Raw genomic sequence first — 19584 nt, 5'->3', positions numbered from 1 at the left:
GATGAAGAGACAGAATCACTATACAATGTAAAAAATTAAAATAAAAACCGACCCCCACCACCAATGTACTCCCTATAGTGGACACAGTGAGGATAAGGAACCTCACAGTCTTCTGCAGCTATTAGAAGAAAGAAGTGGTTGAAAGAGGAAAAAGTCTTTGTAGAAATTTCTCAAATAAGGATCTGTTATCAAAACATATAAACAACTAGCAGATATGTGTACATGAGTATGTACATGATTGGGTGTGAGTAAGTGTATAAGACTAAACCTATCCCCCAAAAGACAAAGGATAAAGGGATATAAACAAATAGTTCTCAAAAGAAAAATTACAAACCATTAACAATCATATGAAAAATAACTAAAAATAAGAGAAATGCAAAACAAAACAATCCTGAGTTTCACCTCACCTCCTGCAAATTGGAAAAATGACAAATGATGGGAATAATCAATGTTGGTGGGATAGTAGGAAGACAGGCACACTTATGTATTGTTGGTCCAAACATTTTGGAAAGCATATGGAATTACGCAAATGAAGCAGCTAAAATGTTCATAGGAAACTTGAGAAAACAAATCTTCCTTCTTTGCAAAAGTAGAAAACTAGGAGTGTGAAATCTGGCATATACTTTAAGATATGTTGGTTAGTTTTGATGATTTTTTTTCTCTTCTTTTTTTGATCTTTTTTTACAGTATAAGGAAGGGGAGAGCAAGGGATATAATTAGAAATGAACAATAAAACACAACAATAAAAATTTTAAAACCATTATGGAAAAGTATAACAGAATGTTGCAAGAAATATTATGTTACAAAATAGTGAAAAGTAGTAGACGATGGAAAACTGGATCTGAGATTCAACTAAGCTAGATAATTCCCAGAATATTCATAGATGGAAAGTGAAAGGGGGTTCAACATTTTATACCATATTAATCAACAAGCATTTATGAAAGGCCCTGTGTTAAGAGCTAGTGACACAATGAAATAAAAAATAATCCATGCTCTCAAGGAGTTTACATTCAAATGGGAGGGAGGTTGGGGAGAGACAAGATATAAATAATGAGATACATACAGAGCAAACACTGGGTAGCTGGCAAAGTTCTAACAGCTGAGTGAACCAGAGAGAAGATGCCATGAAATCAAACAGATTTACCAGCATTTCTATTCGCCTCAGTGACTACAGAATTCTAACACCTTAGCCCTTGCATGACAAAGAAGAAATGGAACTTGAAATGATGAAATCTGTTGATCACATATATACAGAATAATTCATTACTAGAGATCTTTACTTTAACCCGTGTCGGGGATTACTTGTCATAGTATCTACATGGTGATAGGGCAGCTAGGTGGTGCAGTGGATAGAGCACCAGTGCAGGAGTCAGGAGGACCTGAGTTCAAATCTCACCTCAGACACTTGACACTCACTAGCTGTGTGACCTTGGGCAAGTCATTTAACCCCAACTGCCTCATCCTGGGTCATCTCCAGTCATCCTGATGAATATCTGGTCACTGGATTCAGATGGCTCTGGAGGAGAAGTGAGGCTGGTGACCTGCACAGCCCTCCCTCACTCAAAACAAAGTCAAGTGCAAGTCAAGTCATCATTTCTCTGATGGCATGGTCTTCTTTAGCAACGAAGGACACACACACTAACATCTATCTACGTGGTGGTTACAAAAGAATGAAAATGCCAAGGACAATAATATTAACCCCCCCCCCAAAAAAGAAAGAAAACTTGGAAGACATCAATAACTACCCATATATATGCCTACTTCCTTACATTTCTAAAATCTTTATGAAAAAGATCTACGAACATGTTACCAAGTTTCCTTAATGAAGGAAACACGCAAGCTTTTGTAATCATTTTTCTATGGTACACCACATCTTCATAGTGACATGAATAGCCAAAAAGTGAAGAAAATAAAGGACCCCACTGTGTTTACTGCTTGAGTACAAAAAAAAAAAAAGGTTTTTGTTTGCTAGGATAAAATACAACCTTGTAGATTCTCATCCAACAAAGAATTTCCCATGCATATTTTAAGATCATAAAAGATTCTTTGAAGATGCAATCACAGAAAGAATATAGTTCAATGATCTCTGATTATCAGCATCAAGCAAGGCATAAAACAGGCACATGAATGCTCACCAAAGGTGTCTGCCATTATCATGGAGGACATCCTGGAAAAACCAGGTCACAGGTGTAGAGACAAAAAGGACCTCAGAGACAACCTAGCCCAACATCCTCATTTTACAGACAAGAACACTGAAGGCAAGGGAGGTTAATTAACTTTTCCAGAGTCATAGTCAAAGGCAGGATTTAGATTCAGTTCCTCTAACTCCAAAGATAAGCCTTTTCCCACTACACCATACTGACTTCTATTTTAAAAAAATAAATGAAAGAGGGATGATTTCTTGTCAACAATGAAAATTTTCAGGATGGCAAGAATCAATAAACTTTGTTCTAATGAAGACAAACTTCATCTACGCAGGGCAAAATGGATTTCATGTCCAATATCCCACACAGTTCAGGGGCAGCAGAGTGTAGTTAAAAAAGAATCGTCCTAGGAGCACAGAGAAAAGGATATGAGCCCTGGCTCTTCCACATATTAGCTGTGTGCCACTTAATCACTGCGAGCTCAATTCCTCATCAGCAAAATGGACATCATACTACCTAAGTCACTGGACTGTTGTGAGAAAAGTAGTTTATAAACCATGAAATGTTAAATAAATGTGAATCACTATCATCACTACCTTCTACAGCATCCCTAAGAGATGGTTATCTCATATCTGTTTGAATATTACCAATGACAAGGGGCTCACTATTTTAAGAAGCCAGACATTCCATGGATAAACAGGTCTCGTTAATAAGACAGTTCTGATTTAGGTGCTGCCCTAAAATTTCCACACACTGATCCTAATTTCCCCCTCTGGACAGAACAACAGAGAATAAAAATATACCCTCTTCTACATGGTAATCCTTCAGATATTTTAAGATAAGTAACATATAGCCTTTTCATCTTCTCTTCTATAAAGTAAATACCTCCTAGATGTAATTTCCAGACTCCACACAATCCTGGTCACTCTCCCCTGGACACTCTATTTTGTAGATATACCTTTTAAAATCATGTGCGTAGACCAGCAGAAGAATTAAGATCTGATAAGATAAAAGGAAATCTACTTAAGTAGGCTTTATTATAGCACTCCTATAGCAGAGAACAATTATTTTCTGAGCTGGTATGTCACAAAAGATTTATGTTTTAAGGTTATTCTAGCAATTAATTGTAGTAAGGAAAGAATAGAAGCAAGGAGGTTAAAGGGGAGATTGTTACAACAGTCCAAATATTAAGCATTAAAGACCCAAACTAAAAGGGCAGCTCCAGAAATTGAAGGAATAGATACATGAAAAAGCCTTTTTCAAGGAATTACTAGATGCAAATCACTAAGCTAATTATTAGTGATACAAAGAGGAAAAAAGAGACAGTCCCTGCACTCAAGGAGCTCACATTCTAATGGTGGAAACAATGCATATAGAAAATTTCAACAGCAAGTCAAATAGAAAGGCTCTATGATTCTTAAAGTACAAGAGCAAAGATGATGGTCATGCATACTCTTTAATGACCTTTCTACTGATAAAATCCTATGTTTCTAATGTTGAACCATTTGAGAGTACCAAGGACTTGTGTGAAGAGAACTTTTTTTCCTGAGGTCTTCAATAGCAATGATTGCTAAGTTAGACCACAGTACCCACAGTAGCAATTGCAGAGTCTCATCTCCACAGAGGTCACCTTCTGAGATGACGGCTATGAGGGGAACGAGAGGGGGTGCCACTGCCATTTCCAAAGTCGTTGGGTTTATCTATCTAACTGTGGCAGTTGCTTAGTGGCTGGTAAATCAGTAAGCGAGGAAGGTGGACCCTGAGTTGCTCCCTTCCATGCATGACGGCAACAGGGACCAGGCTGGAAGCAGAGGCTGGTGTCATAGGGAGCACTAACCTATTTCTAAGAATCTTGGGCTCAGAATTCTGAGCTGTCTCCAGAGGTCTGAGGGGATATAGTAATAAAGATGATGGTTTAACTCACCTGGCACATTCCACCTCCTTGTCTCTTCCTCAGAGTGCTTTGCTGGTTCAGACCCATTATTAACAAGGTTTGGTGATTTACTGGACAGAGAATCAAAATGGATGGATAACAGAAAGGAAAGAAGAATCAAAATGTCTCCAGAGATGAGCCTAGAGACTAAGAGGATGAAGATATCATTAATTGTAATGGAAAAATAAGGCAGAAATGCCAGTTTCAGAGAGAAAGAGCTCAGTTTCAACAGTTTCAATACTAGAGCAAAAATGGAGACATCCCATAAAAAACTATAGAAAAAGTATAGAGGTCAAGATTAGGCACATATTTTAGATGGATGTTATAGGAGGTCCCTCAGCAATCATCACCTTTACCTCACCTTACTCCTATGTCTAAACCTATTCTCTATTCCAGTGACAAAGGGATAACTTCTCAACTCACAACACTTGATTGGTTTGCTGCCTCCTGAGTAAACAGACCAGCTGTGCAACAGTCTCCATCAGGAATAAGTGCCATAGTTATGTGTGCTAACAAAATGGCTCTACCCATCACTTAATCATAGAATCACTGCATTAATCAGTGGCCATACAGACTACCATATGCAAACAGGAATCATCTCACGTGCCTCCACTTGGAAATTTCCAGTGAGAATTTCCCCTACCTCCCAAGGTCCTAGGACCAGGAATTGTCTTGCATTCAACCCACATGAGGACTCATCTGTGCTTTGTACTACTGCTCTGCCCCAGTTCCAATTCCATGGTTCAGGACAGGACATTTTACAGTCTTCAGAGTTTATAACTGAGTCACAAAGAATGCTTTTTACCCACAGTAAGAAAACTTTAGTACACAAAAGATAAAAGTGTTTTTCATCTGTTAGTTATGATAAAAATTTTCTATCTATTTTCTATAAACTCTAGACTAGGTAAAAAGAAAAGTAGTCAACTTTCAAAGCTAGTCATCATTGTCAGAAATCACTGGCATTGTAACATGTCTGATGAAATTAGAAGCTGGATCAGTACCGTGATTAAAATTATAAGATGGGGTGAGCAAAGTCAGGAGGCCTGGAGTGAGGTTACAATGTTAAGATTTCCCCATTTGCACACTCATTAGACAGTAAGCAATCTGAGAACAAGGTATGCATTGTTTTCCATCTTTGTATATAATAAATAACAAACTTAGGCCTAGATATAGACACAGACATGGACAAGGACACAGACACTGACATAGGCATACTCATAGACAAGTTCTCTGAGTTTCAGTTTTCTCAACTGTAAAAATGAGAATATTGGATTAGATGATATCTAAGATCCCTTTTCCAGATCTAAATTCTTTTTTTTTAATCATCTATCCCCATCATGTCAAAGTAATGTTTGCTGAACTGAACTGGCTTTTTTCAAATCCCACTTCATTTTCATTGCTACTACCCTAGTAGACCTCTTATCACCTTATACCTAAATCACTATAATAATGTTCTAACTTTTCTGCCTGTCTAATGCTTTATTCTCCCTTCAATCCATCCAGGATATTGCTGCCAGATTATTCTTCTTAAAATACTATTTTCATCATATCACTCCCTCTGTCCTCAGGATAAATTCCAAATTATTCAAATCCACCTTCTTCCATATTGACACTCCTTCCAGACTCGTTTCCTCACTGTCCTATGAATAATACCATGGTTATTTCCACCTTTGTGGCTTTATTCATGCTCATACCTTACTTTATGGGATATTACATGGAAAGCTGGATGATGACCATGAAAAACAAAAACAGAACAATGAGTTTTATATGCATCATCTCTGATCAAAGATTGAACTTGCTTTATTATTTACTAACTTATGAGAATACCACAAATTTATCACAACCTTCCTTTACACTTCTCCATAAATTCATTAGTGAGCCAATATGGTGCAGTACAAAGAGTGCTGAATTCAAAGTCAGAGGACCTGGATTTAAATCCCGGCTTGCCACTCCTCACCTGTGTCTTGTTTGGGCAAGTCAATTATAACTTAAATGGGCCATAGTTTCCTCACAAATAAAATGAGGACAGACTAAATGTTACCTTCTGGCTACAAATTTATGATTCTTTTCCCATAAATTCAGTGGGGAAAAAGAAAGATAAATATCATATTATCTTAGTAGAAACCTCAGGGCATAAACTATTTTATTTTGAGTTCCCAGTGATTCACATAGTACCTTGAACGTAATAAGATTTTACTAAACATTTGCTAAATTGAATACACTTAATTTTCTTAAATACATGTCAAAACCATGCCACTCAATAGCTTCAGAGGTTGAAACTCAAATTTGCTATTTTTGTTTTTTCCAACAAGTTGTTATCAAACGTATAACTCCATTTTTTTTCCTGTTCTCTTTTTTAATTCTTCTAATTGCCAAACTTGGGAGATAACAACATTGTTATAGCATTGCCAATAAAATAATACTGTTCTTTGGAAATAACCTTCCATGAGCTTTATATAGCATTTCTCCCATTAAAGAATATGAAACTATATCTACTTTTCCTATTTCTGTTAATATTAGAATGTGAGCTTCTTGAAATCAAGGACCATGCTTTTTGCCTTTCTTTGTATTCCCAGTGCTTAGCACAGTGCCTGGTACATACTAAGTATTTAAGAAATGCTTATTGACTAAGTGAAGAAAAAAATCAAAAAGCTTCTGTTTTTGAGCCTGGATAACTAAGAGAATGGTAAATACCATCAACAAGAATAGGGAAGATGGAAAATTATTAATTCAGTTTGCAGCATGGTACCTTTGAGGCTTTGGGAAGATGCCTAAGTCCAACAAATAGTTGGAAATGTATGATTAGTGCTTAGGAAAGGTTGCTCTGGAGATGGGAAAGACAGAGACAAGACAGAGATACAGACAGAGACAGAGAGAGAGATGCAGAAGTAGATATAGAAGTAGATGTAGATAGACACAGACAGACATAGACATAGATATAGACACAGACATAGACACAGGCATGGTCAGACACAGGCATGGTCATAGGCACAGACAGGTTCAGACATAAGCATATTTGCAAGTGATTCAAATAGAAATAATAATTATGGTCATAAGAATAAATGAGATCACCAAGGGCCAAAAGTACAAAGAAAAAAAAAGAGTACCTTCAGAGGTGCCACCACTTAGAAGCTAAAATGAGAATAAGAAGACAAGAAGACAAAAAAAGACTGACTAGAAGTAGGAGAAACAAGAGAAGAAAAAGGAATATAGAGTAGAAGGGAGTGGTCAACAATATCAAATGCTCCAGAAAGATTAAGGAGAATGAAAACTAAGAATAAGTCATCTTATTTAGATTAGATTAGAAATCTGATTAGAGGTCATTAGTGACCTTATAGAGGACAGGGAAAATGAAGGAAAACAAGAATTATACAGTGATTAGTGTCTATGGAAATCATCTTGGCTGTCTCCTTTAATACACCATTTAAATGTTTCCTCTATGAGCCAGACTATATCATATAGATTCTAGAAAATGTCACTATTTAGCACTGGCCTCTTCGGTATCATGTAAGCAATGTCTGGCTAGAAAAACACAAAAAATTATTCTTTGCTAAGTTAAAGCTACCAGCACATCTTGGTTTATCCCACTACAAAAATTCCATAAGACCTAAGAGAAATAGCGGGGAAAGCAGCATGTTGAGGGTGATTTGATCTTTCCTACCTAATTTGTTTCTTAAAAAGTTTAGAGTTAGTGTTGCTTAATTTTATAGATTTTAAGAGGACACTTTATAGAACTGAAGCTCAATGACCATGAAAGCAGCAGGAACACAAGCGCAGGATGACCATGATCTCTTCTAGAATTTTAATTTTGTTTTTATAAAAGCCCATATTTTCAATGACAGAAAATTCTCTTAATGATATACTTGTAATCATTGAGGGTGATAGTCAAGCTCTACGTGTTACAGTGAAGGCTCAAAGCTTCTGGTGGACAGTATCACATACTGTAGGGAGCGCAAATTTCAAAAGCAAAGCAAGATAATTTCAAAGCTGAGACACACAAATGCCTCTACCCAGTTCTGACCTTACTCACTGTACTGACTAACGAAAAAAAAAAGAATTTAAAAAATAAATTTACATAATGTACAAAAAAATTAAACCTACTTTTTTTAAGCTTTTCATTTAGTTAAAAAAAACATTCAGAGCAATACTACACATTTCTACATAGTCTTTTATACTTCTTTTTCTATACTACTCCTATATAACTGGTGCTCTTCTCTGCCATCTAAGATACATGACCAAATAGAATGCCAGTTCTCATAAGGAGTTTGGTAAATATTTGTTGAATGAATGAATGGACAAATACACTACTATAATTCTAAAAAATTCACATTATGTGATATAGAATGATGGATTCGTTTGTCATTTGTATACACCTAAAAGTAACTTACTAACAGATCAAATATCAACTAACCCCCAACCTTTACTTCCGTCAATTAACAGTGAGATTGTTGGATGTTGTGCAGTTTAAAATATGAACACATTTAAGAAAATGTTTGTTTACAATCAAGTTATTGATATAATAAAATAAAAGCTCTGTAGTATCTAAACTGTGCTTAAAATATTCAGAAAATGTGAAATTTCAGTACGTTAGTGAAATAAAATGTCTAAAAGAAAAGAAGCATATCATATCTAAACCAAAATTTACCTTGATGTACAAAACAATCAACCTAATTTGCCGCTTCTAAAAAAACAAACAAAAAAATAGAAACTGAGTTGGAGAAGGCTGTTTCTCTCAGTTACAGTTACATGAAATATTTTGGTTGTAGCGAAATTTCATTTTTAGACTCCTTAACATGTAGGCCGAAGATAAAACAACAATGGCAATAGTAGGAAACGTTAAGAGACAAAATATCTGATTTTTTGACAAAATAAAAGACAAAAGAATACTATAAAAAAAGTAACCTGAGTAGTAACAAAAAATTTAAAGATTTTAAATTGTCTTTTGAAATTTATCCATTTTAAATGTATCTTTGATTATAGTGCTTGCTATGGGGTCAAATATGGATATAAATTTAGGATTTGCAAAGTTTATCCTACTTAAAACCTTAGTTTTCTCTAAAGAAATAATGAAATAAGTTCCCAAAGGCCATTTCAAGTTACAAGAGAAAGTTTTTCAATTTGGCATAAACAAATAATAAAAAATTATATTATGCTTTTTAAAAGGTATCTATAGCTAAGGACCTGGGTAACTGATAAATTCTTAAGTTACATAGTTCTGATTGAAAGCCTATTTGCTTTCATATCTTATTTCATACATCTGTGACATGTTATCAGTGTTGGTAAAGGAATGAGCTGTAAAATGGCTAATTCGGAGAGAAAAATAGAGATCATACACACATTTCCTTTTCCAGGGACTATCGGTGTGTTTCTTCTTTCCAGGCATCCATTTTAACAAACACCATTAATACTGTATTAAGCAGCTTATACAATAAAAGGTGTTATTTTGCCAATCCACATAAACTAGTAAATGAATTTTTTTGTAGATTGAAATGTTAATGAATAAAATGGCTTAGTAAAACCTATAATCTCAACTACTTCAACACCTGTTTTAGTTTTCCCATTTTCAAATCAGATTCATACATTAAATGTCATTATCATGCTTGTTGATATGTTACTGTCATGCTAGAAAACTATTTAAAGGCTTCCTGGGATCGAGGTGCTACAATGTATCGTTACAGGTACATGTTCACAAAGCCTTTTTCTTTTGTCCAAGGATCCACAAACAAGATCACAACAAAAGCATGTAGCCTTGTACAATCTTTTCTATAGTTGTGAATGAGTAGAGATGATTTGAATGTCCTTGATTTTCTCCTCTTCTAACACATACAATGAAAAGGGAAATATATTTTTTACAGAAATCATAAAACTGTACATCCAAATGAATCAAACCATCTCCTGAAACAGCAGAAAACTTAATGAAAGTAAAAAGGATTCATAAAAATACATGGCTTACAGTTATTCTCCCTTACAATAATATTGTTTGCAAGAGCAAAAGTTGTATAATCTAACTATAACCAGGCCTATTGGGCAATATTTGATGTTGTAAAATTCAAAACGAAGTACCTATTTCACTGAGAATTCAGATAATTTTTAAAAGAAAATCAATGGAATACTTAACCCTCTGATCTCCTTAAAATTTCACCAGAAGTCCACAATGCAATAATTTCTTAATTATTAGATTTAATCAATTGAAAACCATGGAATTTTTCCCACCACTTAATTCAAACACAGTTCGCTACATACTGGTTTACTTATCCACTAAAAACATTTCAAATTTCAATTCTCTACTCAAAATCATTTCTTTTAACATCAGAAACATTATACCTTTGAAAATTTCCCCCTCACACAGATAATTCACTAGTCTTACCCATCTTTTATACACATACACTACCCCCCTTCCCCCAAAAAAATGTTTTAGAGCAGAGACAAAAAAAATGACAATGCTCACATTTCTGGTTTGCCCTTCAGGCGTAGTCTGGGTGTCTTCAGCTTGCCTTTCTGGTCTTCAGTGTTGTCACTAATTGCTGGGGAATGTAGTTAGGACAGCATGAAGCATCAAAAATAAAAGCTGTTGCTTTAAGAAAACATTTTCTTAAATACTTGGATAAAACAACTTTTACTCTTACTTCTTGGCTGAGTTGTATGAAATCTTGGAGATGCTCCTTGAAAAAGTTAATTTCTTAAGCGGGCAAAAAAGAAAAGAAAAGAAGATCTGAAAACTTACGTTCTGAATACATTCCGAAGGATGCCTGATTTGATTTGAAAGCAGATTTGGGTTGATGAGCAAACTTTTTGTCGAAAATTAAGATTCTCCCTTTAATTTGGAAATTTGCCTTGCCATCTTCTAAATTAATCCTGTCTCCCTTATAATGTAATCATACCTGCAAAAACCAAATGCAACATTTCCCAAATGTGTGGACATTGTGGATGCTTCATTTGAAAAGCCTCTTATTTCCCTTAATACTGGTGACTGACCGGCATTGTATGTACCACCACTTTTTAAATAGCCCAAGAGACTTAAAAAGCCTTCTAAGTTTGAAAACCAAAAAGTTCTGGGTTTTTCTGTGCCCCAGGACGGTTTCTTTCCTCAAGCTCAAGCCGAGAAAGCAGACAAAAGAAGCTGATTTGACTGAGCTGTGCCAAGTCTTGCCTTTTTTTTCTTTCCTCAGCTCTCTCTCTCTCTCTCTCTCTCTCTCTCTCTCTCTCTCTCTCTCTCTCACTCACTCTCTTTTGCTCCCAGTATGGCAACCTTCCCGAGCAGGCTTGGCGGAGCTCCAACCTGTGCCAGTCTGTCTGAATTCTTGTTTCCAAAAGATGCCCTTTGCGGATCAATTAATATATTTAAAAACAGGAAACCGTGGTTTAGTAACCAAACCCTGGCACCAACAGCCTCTTCTCCTGCCAAAGCACCTTACAGATTTCATGGTATCCTACCTTTCGTAATCACTACAGACATTTTCCTGAAGCAATCAGGGAATATCGGAAGCCATTCACTGTTCAGCGATAAGGAATCTGTTCTCTAGAAAATGCCCATATGCGACATTTGCACAACCTGCAGTAAATCAAGAGTCTTCTGGGAGAGGGGATGTATATAACTTTAATAAGTACGTACCACATACTGTATTTCTTTTTATAATACTTGGCTTTCCTTGTCCTACTGCAAAGAATCCTGGGAAGAAGAGGAATGAAGGCATGTAGAATAAAACTAAGACCTGAGTATACATATAATCACATTTTATCTTCTGAAAATTTTGCTGCCAAAGTTAGGTGATTCTGATCGGAATGCCAGATCTTTGGGGGGAATCGGAGATCAAAGCTGTAGCTAGTCTGACTCTTCAAAACACCAATCATTGCAAGTAAGGGAGAAAGGGTGGTGAAGGGGGGAGGGCTTATTTTCAAAAGCAGAAATTCCTCACCAAAAACTCACAGATTTTTTTTAATAGAATGAAGTATTCCCATATAGACTTTGATAGTTCTGGAGTTTAAAATTAAGTTGGCACAGGATTTGGAGTAAGACTTAGGCACTTAAATCTTGGCTCCAGCACATCCTGGCTGAATAACCTTGGACTAGTCATTTGATCTCTGGGTCCCTTTGTAAGATGAGAGTAACAGGAAATGAAAATAAGAGACTGTTAAGATAGGGGAACTCTAAAGTCCTTTCCAGCTCTGTATCCTATGATACTATTACCATCACTATATTTATATTAAATTCTAATGTCTTACAATTACCTAAACAGGTCAATAGGTACTACTTCATTTTTAGCTTATCAGCTGGAGGAAACTATCTATTCTTTATCGCAGGTATAGACATTTTATCTGCATTCATTTCCTCTTGAAAAAAAAAAAAACTATTACCTTCATCTAAAAGGCAATCTCAGTATTATAGAAAAGAATATCTGAGTGAGTAAAGAAAAATCAAGAGACCTGGGTACTACATTCAGCTTTGCCAAAATCTGACTAACAAGTCTAAGTGTAAAATTCTACATCCAAACTTTACAGAATTTGGTGCTATTGATCCCTTATTCCTCTCTAGATTTTTTTAAATTTATTTATTTAACTTTTCAACATTCATTTCCACAAAATTTTGGGTTCCAAATTTTCTTCCCATTTCTCCCCTCCCCCCAACCCAAAACACTGAGCTTTCTAATTGCCCCTATCACCAATCTGCCCTCTCTTCTAACATCCCTCCCTTCCCTTATCCCCATCTTCTCTTTTGTCCTGTAGGGCAAGATAACTTTCTACACCCCATTATCTGTATTTCTATTTCCTAGTAGTAAGAACAACACTCAACAGTTGTTCCTAAAACTTTGAGTTCCAACTTCTCCCCATCCCTTCCTCCCCATCCATTCCCTTTGGAAAGGCAGGCAAGTAAATATAGGCCATATCTCTATAGTTTTGCAAATGACTTCCATAATAGTCATGTTGTGTAAGACTAACTATATTCCACTCCATCCTATTCTGCCCCCCATTGCTTCTACTCTCTCTTTTGATCCTGTCCCACCCATGAGTGTTGACTTCAAATTGCTCCCTCCTCCCACTGCCCTCCCTTCCATCATCCCCCCCACACTGCTTATCTCCTTCTCCCCCACTTTCCTGTATTGTAAGATATGTTTTCATACCAAAATGAGTGTGCATTTTATTCCTTCCTTTAGTTGAATGTGGTGAGAGTAAGCTTCATGTTTTTTCTCTCACCTCGCCTCTTTTTCCCTCCACTAAAAAGTCTTTTATTTGCCTCTTTTATGAGAGATACGCCTACCCCATTCCATTTCTCCCTTTCTCCTCCCAATATATTTCTCTCTCACCACTTAATTTCATTTTTTTAAGATATGATCCCATCCTCTTCAATTCACTCTATGCTCTCTCTCTCTCTCTCTCTCTCTCTCTCTCTCTCTCTCTCTCTCTCTCTCTCTCTCTTTCTGTGTGTGTGTGTGTGTGTGTGTGTGTGTATGTGTGTGTAATCCCACCAACTACCCAGATACTGAAAAAAGTTTCAAGAGTTACAAATATTGTCTTTCCATGTAGGGATGTAAACAGTTCAACTTTAATAAGTCCCTTATGACTTCTCTTTGCTTTTTACCCTTTCATGCTTCTCTTGATTCTTGTGTTTGAAAACTGAAATTATCTTTTCAGCTCCAGTCTTTTCATCAAGAATGCTTGAAAGTCCTCTATTTCACTGAAAAACCATTTTTTCCCCTGAAGTATTATACTCAGTTTTGCTGGGTAGGTAATTCTTGGTTTTAGTCCTAGTTCCTTTGACTTCTGGAATATCATATTCCACGCCCTTCAATCCCTTAATGTAGAAGCTGCTAGATCTTGTGTTATCCTGACTGCATTTCCACAATACTTGAATTGTTTCTCTCTAGCTGCTTGCAATATTTTCTCCTTGACCAGGGAACTCTGGAATTTGACAACAATGTTCCTAGGAGTTTCTCTTTTTGGATCTCTTTCAGGAGGTGAACAGTGGATTCCTTGAATACTTATTTTGCCCTCTGGTTCTAGAATATCAGGGCAGTTTTCCCTGATAATTTCATGAAAGATGATGTCTAGGCTCTTTTTTTGATCATGGTTTTCAGGTAGTCCCATAATTTTTAAATTGTCTCTCCTGGATCTATTTTCCAGTCAGTTGTTTTTCCAATGAGATATTTCACATTATCTTCCATTTTTTCATTCTTTTGGTTTTGTTTTGTGATTTCTTGGTTTCTCATAATGTCATTAGCTTCCATCTGTTCCATTCTAATTTTTAAAGAATTATTTTCTTCAGTGAGCTTTTGAACCTCCTTTTCCATTTGGCTAATTCTGCTTTTGAAAGCATTCTTCTCCTCATTGACTTTTTGAACCTCTTCTACCAATTGAGTTAGCCTATTTTTCAAGGTGTTATTTTCTTCAGCATTTTTTTGGGTCTCCTTTAGCAAGGTGTTGACCTGCTTTTCATGCTTTTTTTGAATCTCTCTCATTTCTCTTCCCAGTTTTTCCTTCACTTCTCTAACTTGATTTTCAAAATCCTTTTTGAGCTCTTCCATGGCCTGAGCCCACTGAATATTAATTTTGGATGTTTAGGATCCAGAAGCCTTGACTTTTATGTCTTTCCCTGATGGTAAACATTGTTCTTCCTCACCCAAAAGGATGGGAGAAGATATCTGTTCACCAAGAAAGTAACCTTCTAGGGTCTTATTTTTTTTCCCCTTTTTTGGGCATTTTCCCAACCAGTTACTTGACTTTTGGGTCCTTTGTCAAGAGTAGGGTATACTCTGGGGGCCTGTAAGATATCAGTTCCTCCAAAGTGGCACAATCAAGCTTGTACTGGTCTGGGTGCAGGGAAGGATTTTTGTGCCCAGAATCTTAGCAGAGTTTTCTCTCCACAGGCACCTGACCTCCAGTTCCTCCAAGCTAGCACTGGGGGGGTGGGATTCAGTCAAGCTGTGGGGGCAGGGCCACCATTCAGTTCGAGACAAAGACCAGCTCCCTCAGTGCCCCCAGGGGTTTTTAGGATCCAGCAATGGTCTCAGGCTGCTGTGAGAACTCCTGCCCCCTGCCCAATGTGGCCTCTGCAGGCCGCTGCCTGAGGCCAGAGCTATGAGAAGGCGCTTCTCCCTTCCTGGCCAGCTGAAAATACCCCTGTCACTGACCTTTGGTGCCTGTGGGTTGAGGGATCTGAGTACCTGCTGCTGTGACTGGGGATTCCACCCCTGAGGGCTGTTCATGAGCTGCGCACGGCCAAGGCTGGGCTGGGCTCTGCGCTCTGCTCCATGTCGGGTGCAACTGATGTTTCCCATGGGCCTTTCAGGTCACCCTAGGCTGGAAATCTCCTCCACTCTGTTGTTCTCCACTTCTGCTGCTCCAAAATTTGTTGAGAGTCCCTCTCTACAGGTATTTTATGGGCTGCGTGGGGAGACCCTGCATATGTGTGTCTTTGTACTCCGTCATCTTGGCTCCCCTCTCTAGATTTTTTAACACTGATCCCTCCTGTTTCTTCTCTTCCTACCTATCTGAAGACTTCTCAATCCCCTTTGTTATATGATTTCTTCAACCATGACAAACCCATGAATCTTCATGGGTATCCCTCAAGGTTCTCTCCTGAGTCTTCTATATACAGTTTTACTGTATATTTTCATATTTGATGACCCCATCAGCTCCCTTGAGCTCTATGCAGTCAATTGTCAGATCTATATATCCATCCCTAATCTCTCTCCTGAGCTACAGTCTCACATTACCAACTGCCTTCAAACATTTCAAACTGGAGGTCCTTAAAGGTGTTCTCAAACAGAACACGTCAAAAAGAGAAATAAATCTCTGATTTCCAAACCATCCTCCTCCTCAACCAGTGAGCCAAGTAGGATGAGTGAAGATGCAAAAAGTACTGGAAAAGGTAGTCGGGGAGGCTATGTCATCTTGGGGGAACCAGGTTTCAATGACTGTTAGTAGACAAAAGAAACGGGGAAGGAAAAGATTTAAAATGAAGAGAAATTTGTTGCTTATCTGTGGGTCAGGCATTCCAGAGGGCACAGTGGAAGAGCTGGGTGGTATCTGGTTGAAACTTTGGAGTATCAGGTTAACGGGGATGGATTTGAAGAACTAGATGGTAGAAGGTAGAAAATGAGGTTTGGGTGATGATGTACAGAAATTCAGAATCACTGGAATGTAAAAGGTATGACCAGGTGTGAGAATGTGAAGTTAAAAAGGATGGGACTAAAATCATCCCATTTGGTCACAAAAAGTTCATTGGTAACTTTGAGAGAACATTCAAAACAGCGATCAAAACTGTCCTGATTTTATATTAGTAGCTAAAAACCAAAACAGAGAACTATTACCCAAAATTTCTTCTCTACAACCACCTTCCTCACATTTTAGGTTATTCCCATCCCTGTACCCTAAAGTTTTATCTTATACATGCAAAGTGCCAAAGATAACAAAAGATAAAAATAATCAATGTTGGAGGGTCTTCAAAAAGACAGGCACACTATAACACTATTGGTAAATTCTGAATTCATTCAAACATTCTGAAATTAAGCAATTAAGAATTACACCAATCTCTGTTTTTTTTAGCAACATGAATAATATGGAAATGGGTTTTGTATGACTGCATATGTACAATCTCTATCAAACTGCTTGCCTTGTCAAGAAGAGAGGAGACAAGGGAAGGAGGGAAAGAATTTGGAACTCAATTTTTTTTTTTTTTAGGGGACAGCCCAAACACAGTCAACCACTACCACAAATTATGTAGTCGAGTTTCCCACATTTGGGGAAACAGCAGGGGTCAACCCATCCGGAGTGCAATGGATAAGCCTCGCCCTGGGGAAACTACCTTCATGATCATGGAATCATCCTTGCCAGGTTAAGTATGGAACTCAAAACTTTTTAAAAATTAATGTTAAAATTGTTTTACGTGTAATTGAAAAAATATAAAAAAAGTTTTTTTTTAAAAGCAATTAACACTAACCAATCAATAAATATTTATTAAGTACCCACTATGTATCGAGTACTGTGTGAAGTGCTGGGAATACAAAAGAGAGGCAAAAGACAGTCCCTGCCTTTGAGGAGATCACAATTCAATTGGAGAGACAACAAACACATATATACAAACAAAATATATGCAGGATAAACAGGAAATAATTAAAAGAAGAAAGGCATCAGAATTAAGAGGGGTTGGAAAAGACCTCCCATAGAAGATGGAATTTTAGTTGGGAATTAAAAGCTAGGCAATTCAGCAGAGAGATGAGGAGGGAAAGTATTCCACATATGAAGGACAGAAAAAATAATCAGTCTATTGATGGAGTGACTAGTTCATGGCAAAGCAATGAAGCCAGTGTCAGTGGATTGAAGAGTACGTGGCAGGAAGTAAATTATAACAAGACTGGGAAGGTGAGAGGGACCTGAGCTATGAAGGACCTTGGATACCAAATAGAGTATTTTGTATTTGCTCCTGGAGGCAGTAGGGAGACACTAAATAGGGGGGACAACATGGTCAGACCTGTACTTTAGGAAAATCACTTTGGCAGCTGAACAGAGGATGGATTAGAGAGGGGAAAGACTAGAGACAGGCAGACCCACCAGCAGGCTACTGCAATAGTCCAGGCAAAAGGTGATTAGGGCCTGTGTTAGAGTGGAAGGCAATGTAGGAGGAAAGAAGGAGGCAAATTCAAGAGATGTTGCAAAGGTAAAATTGACACAGGGGTAGAGGAGAGATATTTGGAAACTAGTATGACACATACATTCATACATATACTCACATATCAATACGTATGTATACACACATATGTATATATCAGGTATAATCAAGGAAAGCTCTGGTTCTAGATATTGGAGTAAATCTATTGAGCCTACCTGACCTATGCTGTACACCAAGGACCTTCCTATTCCCCTTTTTGGAAAGCCCTAGACATCAGACAAACCTAAGCTTTAAATTATTTTCCCTGAGACTCCAAGGTGAGGACATAAAGGCCAAGAGACAAAAGAAAGAGACCGATTCCTTTTTTGGGAGATCAGGCTCTCGAAGACTGAAGCATATCTTCAAGTATGAGCCAAGAGCTGATGGGATCTTTTAAAAGGAAAAGACAGGCTTCCTGGAAGCAGGTTCTGTGTCATCACAAAAACAAAAAGCATCAATGATAATAAAAGTGTAAAAATATATCAGTTAAAAGCTGCAGAGAGTCCCTCTGAATTCAAGGCTGTATAGTCCAGAAGTGGAATGCAACAAAATGTTCCAATGCTTTCTAGACATTGCTTTTGTAAAGAAAATGATGAGTTGATCATAAAAGAATCTGGTCTATGTGTCATTTATTATTTCCTGAAATGTTGCTTTGTAATTGTTCTCGTGGAATGAAGAAAGGGAATGATGGGTAATTACTATTTCTTGGTGTCTTCATAACTCACAAAGTTGTTTTGAGGAAAGTGCTTTGCAAATCTTAAAGCATTATGAAAAGGTACATTCTTATTATTAATGTGCAGAACAAAAGAATATTTAAAAGTCCATTTGTTGCTCAGTTATCTTCTTTTCTTCCCCGTCATGGTCTGAAATTTAGTTTTCATGATGAATAACAGAAGTGTCCTGAAAATAGAGGGTAAACTTACTCTTTCCCTCCACCCCTCACCTTCTACTCTTCTATTTCCCAAATCATCAGACATCAAGTTGGAAGATTCAAGTTCTTGTCTCACAGGAGAAAAGTTTCAGGTGAGGTGCAGCTGAAAAACTGCTGAATTTAAATTGAAAGGTCCTGGGTATGAATCCTACCTCTGTTAGTTGGGTCCTCAGGTAAGTAACTTTTCTTCTCTAAGCTTGTGTCCTCATTTATAAAATGAGAGTATTAGAAGAGATGACCTCTGAGGTCCCTGCCAACTCTAAATCTATAATATACCTGCAGTATAGACAAGAGAGACTAGGCTAGAAATTAAACCAAGGCGTGAATGACATTTGAATATTCAGAATATTCTACCTTCAAAAATAGTTAAAACATTTGAAAGAGCACTGAATTTGGAGTAAAAATATCAATATTCAAATTCAGGTTCTAACATTTTCACCTGGAAAAGTCATTTTTTCTCACTGTGGACCTGTTTCTTCAATTCTTAAGTCCTCTCAAGCTCTAGATTTATGATCCTATAAGTAACTAAGCTGCTGGAGGTCATGAAAAAGAAGATTCAGCAAGAGTCTGGATGAATATGGATATATTCATTGAAAACTTCAAAGAAAAGGTATTTTTAGATCTTTATAACATTTTTAAAAACTGATTTGCATAAACATAGCATATTACCTCAAATATGTCAAGGACCTGTAGTTTTGTGAGTACTGGTATTCTCTCCACCAAACCAGACAATAACTTGTCTATCTAAATTTCTAGGCTAAGAGGGTTCCCTGAGTCTCAGAGAGGTTAAATGACTTGCTCAGGATCACAAAGCTATTAAGTATCAGAGGTGAGATTTGAACCAAAGTTGTTTGGTTTTTTTTTTTAATTCCAGTCCATATACATAATTTGCTTTATCTGCCTGTGCACACATCCTTTAGTCAATAGCAAT

The 19584-nt window shown here is 37.1% G+C and overlaps 1 protein-coding gene and 1 non-coding gene across 4 annotated transcripts in view; both read right to left on the bottom strand.

The window, feature by feature from the left end:
• The window catches only part of MSRA (methionine sulfoxide reductase A), a 581108-nt gene that overhangs the window by 506985 nt on the left and 54539 nt on the right, over nt 1-19584 (bottom strand). The gene's annotated exons all lie outside the window — the stretch shown is intronic.
• LOC140521921 (U1 spliceosomal RNA) lies at nt 16753-16917 on the bottom strand. Its single transcript, XR_011973188.1, has one exon. It is a non-coding gene; the product is annotated as a U1 spliceosomal RNA (small nuclear RNA).

This window comes from Notamacropus eugenii, chromosome 1 (genome assembly GCF_028372415.1).
Source record: "Notamacropus eugenii isolate mMacEug1 chromosome 1, mMacEug1.pri_v2, whole genome shotgun sequence".
NCBI lineage: Eukaryota > Metazoa > Chordata > Mammalia > Diprotodontia > Macropodidae > Notamacropus > Notamacropus eugenii.
This window is presented reverse-complemented; position numbering and strand designations above follow the sequence as displayed.